Source organism: Rhinolophus sinicus, linkage group LG04 (genome assembly GCF_036562045.2).
Source record: "Rhinolophus sinicus isolate RSC01 linkage group LG04, ASM3656204v1, whole genome shotgun sequence".
Classification (NCBI taxonomy): Eukaryota; Metazoa; Chordata; class Mammalia; order Chiroptera; family Rhinolophidae; genus Rhinolophus; species Rhinolophus sinicus.
This window is the reverse complement of record NC_133754.1, coordinates 91851277-91858067: the sequence shown is the minus strand read 5'-3', so window position 1 is coordinate 91858067 and position 6791 is coordinate 91851277. Positions and strand designations below refer to the sequence as shown.

Here is a 6791-nt window from a genome sequence, read left to right as displayed (position 1 = left end):
CCATTCATGTTGTTGGAAATGGTAATTTCATTTGTTTTTAGGGCCAAGTAATATTCAATTTCATATATGTTGCACTTCTTCATTTTCCCGTCATTTGTTGATGGACACTACAGTTGTTTCCATATCTTGGCTATAGTAAATGGTGCTGCAGTGAACATAATGGTGCATATATCTTTTCAAATTAGTGTTTTGTATTCGGATAAATACCCAGGAGTGGAATTGCTGGGTCATAAGGTAGTACTACTGTTATTTTTTTGAGGAAACTCAATGCTGTTTTCCACAGTGGATGCATCAACTTGCAATCCTACCAACAGGGCACAAGAATTCCCTTTCTCTGTATAATTGCCAATATTTTTTGTTTGTTGATTTATTGATGATATCTCATTGTGGTTTTAATTTGCATTTCTCTGGTGATTAGTGATGTTGAGCATCTATTCATATATCTATTGGACATCTGTATGTCCTCTTTGGAGAAATGTTTATTGAGGTCCTCTGCCTATTTTTTAATTGGATTGTTTCTTTTTGGTATGAACTTGTATGAGTTCTTTATATATTTTGGATATTAACCCTTAATGGATGTATCATTGGAAAATATATGCTACCATTCATTATGCTGCCTTCATTTTTGTGATGGTTTCCTTGGCTGTGCAAAAAATTTTTAGTTTGATGTACTCCCATTTCTTTATTTTTTATTTTATTTTCCTTGCTTAAAGAGATGTATTCAAAAAAATATCGCTAAGGGTAATGCCAAAGATTTTACTGTTTATGTTTTCTTCTAGGAGTTTTATGGTTTCGGGTATTACATTTAAGTCTTTAATCCATTTTGAGTTTATTCTTGTATATAGTGTAAAATAGTTGTACAGTTTTTTTTTCATGTATCTATACAGTTTCCCCATACCATTAATTCAATAGACTGCCTTCATGCCACTGTATATTCTTGCCTCCTTTGTTATAAATTAAATGACCATATATGTGTGAATTTATTTCTGGGCTCTCTATTCTGTTCCATTTATCTATATATCTGTTTTTATGTCATTACCATGCCATTTTGATGACTATAGCCTTGTAGCACAGGTTGATAACAGGTAGTGTGCACCTCCAACTTTATTTTTGTTTCTCACTATTGCTTTGGCTATTCAGGGTCTTTTGTAATTCCATATAAATTTTAGGATTATTTGATCTAGTTCTGTGAAAAAATGACATTAGTATTTTTATAGGGATTGCATTGAATCTGTAGATTGCTTTGGTGACTATGAACATTTTAACAATGTTAATTCTTCCTATCCATAGCGCAGTATATTCCATTAATTTGTATCTTCCTCAGTTTCTTTCTTCAATGTCTCATAGTTCTCCAAGTACACATCTTTTACCTCTTTGGTTAAATGTATTCTTAAGAATTTTATTTTTTAATATAATTGTTAATGTGACTGTTTTCTTAATGTCTCTTTGTGATAGCTCATCATAGATGTATTTCTGAATATTAATTTTATATCCTACCACTTTACTGAATTCATTTATTAGTTCTAATAGGGTTTTGGTGGAATCTTTAAGGTTCTCTTTATATAGTATCATGTCATCTGCAAATGATGATGGTTTTACCTCTTCCTTTCCAGTTTGGGTGCCTTTTTTTTTTTTCCTTTGTCTGATTGCTGTGACTTACAATATTATGTTGAATGAAAGTGGTGACAGTGGACATCCTGGTCATGTTCCTGATCTTAAAGAAAAAACTTTCAGCTTTCCCCAGTTGAATGTGATGTTAGCTGTGGGTGTGTTATGCGTGGCCTTTATTATTTGGAGGTTCCCTCCATCCACCCTTTGCTGAGAGTTTTTATCAGAAATGGATGCTGGATTTTGTCAAATGCTTTTTTTTTGCATTAAGTGATATGCTCATATATATATTTATCCTTTATTTTATTTACTTGGTATATCATGTGAATTGATTTGTGGATATTGAATCCAACTTCCATCCCAGGAATAAATCCCACTTGATCATGACATGATCTTTTTTTGCATTAACCCATGAAAAATATGGTGATTTAGTATCATCAGTCTCTTTGAGGGAGAATACTAGACTTCATGCCCACATAACATTTTTGCAATGGAATATGCAAATGTGGTTCTTCTACTTTCTACACATCAGTGTTCCAAAGTCGCTAAAACATTTTCTGAGTAGCTTTTTATGTTAATCATTATCAGATTTCAGTGTGCATACGATCACCTGGACAATTTTTTTAATTAGCAATAATCGCGCCTCGGATAAACCTCATTGGCTACGATACTGCCACTGCGCAAAGCTCTGGACAATTTTTTTAAAGTGCAGGTTTCTGTGATTCACTTAAAATTTTCTGTTTTGGAGTTTGAAGAGTGAGGCCTATGCATTTGCACTTTAACTCCTTACCTGATGCCATTGTTCTGTGAGGCAGGCATTGTGCCACGTCAGGTGGTGCACATATAATCATAAATGTTCCTTGCTCTCAAAGGACTTAAATAATTTCAATATAATGTGGCAACAAACTCTTTCCAGTATTTCATATGACTCCAAGCAGAATATTTACTTTAAATTAAATTAAAATAAAATACACTGTGTAATATAAGTACTTTATTGCACTTGCATAAGCTTGCCTGCTAGACCTTTATTTTAAATGATTCTGTCATTATTATCAGTTGTTACTATATTACACAGATGTGGGATTATATTACCATGTCATTTCTGAAGTTTTTCAGTGTTTGCAGTAAATGAATTTGGAATCCCACATTTGGTGGCTGTTCCATTATTGTGCCTTTATTATTTTATTATTTAAAAAAAATTAAATTTATTTTTCAATTACAGTTGACATGTAATATTATATTAGTTTCATGTGTACAACATAATGATTAGACATTTATATACCTTACAAAGTAGTCACCACTAAGAAGTACGATTAACAGTTATAAAAATAATTGTAAGGATATAAAGTATAGCATAGGGAATATCATCAATAATATTGTAATGACTATATGTGGTGTCAGATGGGTACTAGACTTATGCGTAGTATGCCTTTTAAAACAAAGTAATTTGTGATCTGTATTTGTTTACTGGTGGGTCTGATTGATTATTATCTTAAACATTCAAACATTTTAAGATGTCTCATTGAGACCTGGCTATGTTACAAAGATGGGTTAATGAAGACACAGAGTAGCTTGACAGTTATGTATTTGATTTTCTTTTCCAGTAAATTAATTAGTTACTTTACCACCTGAAATCTAGTTATACTCATTCTGAAGGAATTGTCTGCACATTTTGATGAAAGAAACATTTTTGTTCTGTCATGACTCACTTAGATTGGAAGATGATAGAATGAGAAATTTTGGACTAAATGAGGTTTTAAATGCTATTCATTTAAAATTCCATGGAAAAATGTTTCTATTCATTAGATACAAATTGATGATCTCATCACCAAGAAAAAAATTTCCATGTCTATGAGGTTTTGTTTGTCTTGTTTCTTTGTTGCTTTCAGTTTTATATCCTACATATGAGTGAATTCATATGGTTCTTGACTTTTTCTGTCTGAGTTATTTCTCTTAGCATAATAATCTACAGGTCCATTCATGTTGTTGGAAATGGTAATTTCATTTGTTTTTAGGGCCAAGTAATATTCAATTTCATATATGTTGCACTTCTTCATTTTCCCGTCATTTGTTGATGGACACTACAGTTGTTTCCATATCTTGGCTATAGTAAATGGTGCTGCAGTGAACATAATGGTGCATATATCTTTTCAAATTAGTGTTTTGTATTCGGATAAATACCCAGGAGTGGAATTGCTGGGTCATAAGGTAGTACTACTGTTATTTTTTTGAGGAAACTCAATGCTGTTTTCCACAGTGGATGCATCAACTTGCAATCCTACCAACAGGGCACAAGAATTCCCTTTCTCTGTATAATTGCCAATATTTTTTGTTTGTTGATTTATTGATGATATCTCATTGTGGTTTTAATTTGCATTTCTCTGGTGATTAGTGATGTTGAGCATCTATTCATATATCTATTGGACATCTGTATGTCCTCTTTGGAGAAATGTTTATTGAGGTCCTCTGCCTATTTTTTAATTGGATTGTTTCTTTTTGGTATGAACTTGTATGAGTTCTTTATATATTTTGGATATTAACCCCTTAATGGATGTATCATTGGAAAATATATGCTACCATTCATTATGCTGCCTTCATTTTTGTGATGGTTTCCTTGGCTGTGCAAAAAATTTTTAGTTTGATGTACTCCCATTTCTTTATTTTTTATTTTATTTTCCTTGCTTAAAGAGATGTATTCAAAAAAATATCGCTAAGGGTAATGCCAAAGATTTTACTGTTTATGTTTTCTTCTAGGAGTTTTATGGTTTCGGGTATTACATTTAAGTCTTTAATCCATTTTGAGTTTATTCTTGTATATAGTGTAAAATAGTTGTACAGTTTTTTTTTCATGTATCTATACAGTTTCCCCATACCATTAATTCAATAGACTGCCTTCATGCCACTGTATATTCTTGCCTCCTTTGTTATAAATTAAATGACCATATATGTGTGAATTTATTTCTGGGCTCTCTATTCTGTTCCATTTATCTATATATCTGTTTTTATGTCATTACCATGCCATTTTGATGACTATAGCCTTGTAGCACAGGTTGATAACAGGTAGTGTGCACCTCCAACTTTATTTTTGTTTCTCACTATTGCTTTGGCTATTCAGGGTCTTTTGTAATTCCATATAAATTTTAGGATTATTTGATCTAGTTCTGTGAAAAAATGACATTAGTATTTTTATAGGGATTGCATTGAATCTGTAGATTGCTTTGGTGACTATGAACATTTTAACAATGTTAATTCTTCCTATCCATAGCGCAGTATATTCCATTAATTTGTATCTTCCTCAGTTTCTTTCTTCAATGTCTCATAGTTCTCCAAGTACACATCTTTTACCTCTTTGGTTAAATGTATTCTTAAGAATTTTATTTTTTAATATAATTGTTAATGTGACTGTTTTCTTAATGTCTCTTTGTGATAGCTCATCATAGATGTATTTCTGAATATTAATTTTATATCCTACCACTTTACTGAATTCATTTATTAGTTCTAATAGGGTTTTGGTGGAATCTTTAAGGTTCTCTTTATATAGTATCATGTCATCTGCAAATGATGATGGTTTTACCTCTTCCTTTCCAGTTTGGGTGCCTTTTTTTTTTTTCCTTTGTCTGATTGCTGTGACTTACAATATTATGTTGAATGAAAGTGGTGACAGTGGACATCCTGGTCATGTTCCTGATCTTAAAGAAAAAACTTTCAGCTTTCCCCAGTTGAATGTGATGTTAGCTGTGGGTGTGTTATGCGTGGCCTTTATTATTTGGAGGTTCCCTCCATCCACCCTTTGCTGAGAGTTTTTATCAGAAATGGATGCTGGATTTTGTCAAATGCTTTTTTTTTGCATTAAGTGATATGCTCATATATATATTTATCCTTTATTTTATTTACTTGGTATATCATGTGAATTGATTTGTGGATATTGAATCCAACTTCCATCCCAGGAATAAATCCCACTTGATCATGACATGATCTTTTTTTGCATTAACCCATGAAAAATATGGTGATTTAGTATCATCAGTCTCTTTGAGGGAGAATACTAGACTTCATGCCCACATAACATTTTTGCAATGGAATATGCAAATGTGGTTCTTCTACTTTCTACACATCAGTGTTCCAAAGTCGCTAAAACATTTTCTGAGTAGCTTTTTATGTTAATCATTATCAGATTTCAGTGTGCATACGATCACCTGGACAATTTTTTAATTAGCAATAATCGCCTCGGATAAACCTCATTGGCTACGATACTGCCACTGCGCAAAGCTCTGGACAATTTTTTTAAAGTGCAGGTTTCTGTGATTCACTTAAAATTTTCTGTTTTGGAGTTTGAAGAGTGAGGCCTATGCATTTGCACTTTAACTCCTTACCTGATGCCATTGTTCTGTGAGGCAGGCATTGTGCCACGTCAGGTGGTGCACATATAATCATAAATGTTCCTTGCTCTCAAAGGACTTAAATAATTTCAATATAATGTGGCAACAAACTCTTTCCAGTATTTCATATGACTCCAAGCAGAATATTTACTTTAAATTAAATTAAAATAAAATACACTGTGTAATATAAGTACTTTATTGCACTTGCATAAGCTTGCCTGCTAGACCTTTATTTTAAATGATTCTGTCATTATTATCAGTTGTTACTATATTACACAGATGTGGGATTATATTACCATGTCATTTCTGAAGTTTTTCAGTGTTTGCAGTAAATGAATTTGGAATCCCACATTTGGTGGCTGTTCCATTATTGTGCCTTTATTATTTTATTATTTAAAAAAAATTAAATTTATTTTTCAATTACAGTTGACATGTAATATTATATTAGTTTCATGTGTACAACATAATGATTAGACATTTATATACCTTACAAAGTAGTCACCACTAAGAAGTACGATTAACAGTTATAAAAATAATTGTAAGGATATAAAGTATAGCATAGGGAATATCATCAATAATATTGTAATGACTATATGTGGTGTCAGATGGGTACTAGACTTATGCGTAGTATGCCTTTTAAAACAAAGTAATTTGTGATCTGTATTTGTTTACTGGTGGGTCTGATTGATTATTATCTTAAACATTCAAACATTTTAAGATGTCTCATTGAGACCTGGCTATGTTACAAAGATGGGTTAATGAAGACACAGAGTAGCTTGACAGTTATGTATTTGATTTTCTTTTCCA

The 6791-nt window shown here is 32.0% G+C and overlaps 2 pseudogenes; both read right to left on the bottom strand.

Annotated features, from left to right (window-relative positions):
- Nucleotides 1–2177: 2177 nt before the first annotated feature.
- On the bottom strand, nt 2178–2296 carry LOC141571457 (U4 spliceosomal RNA; annotated as a pseudogene).
- A 3464-nt stretch (nt 2297–5760) lies between these two features.
- Nucleotides 5761–5876, bottom strand: LOC141571461 (U4 spliceosomal RNA; annotated as a pseudogene).
- Between the last annotated feature and the right edge of the window lie 915 nt (nt 5877–6791).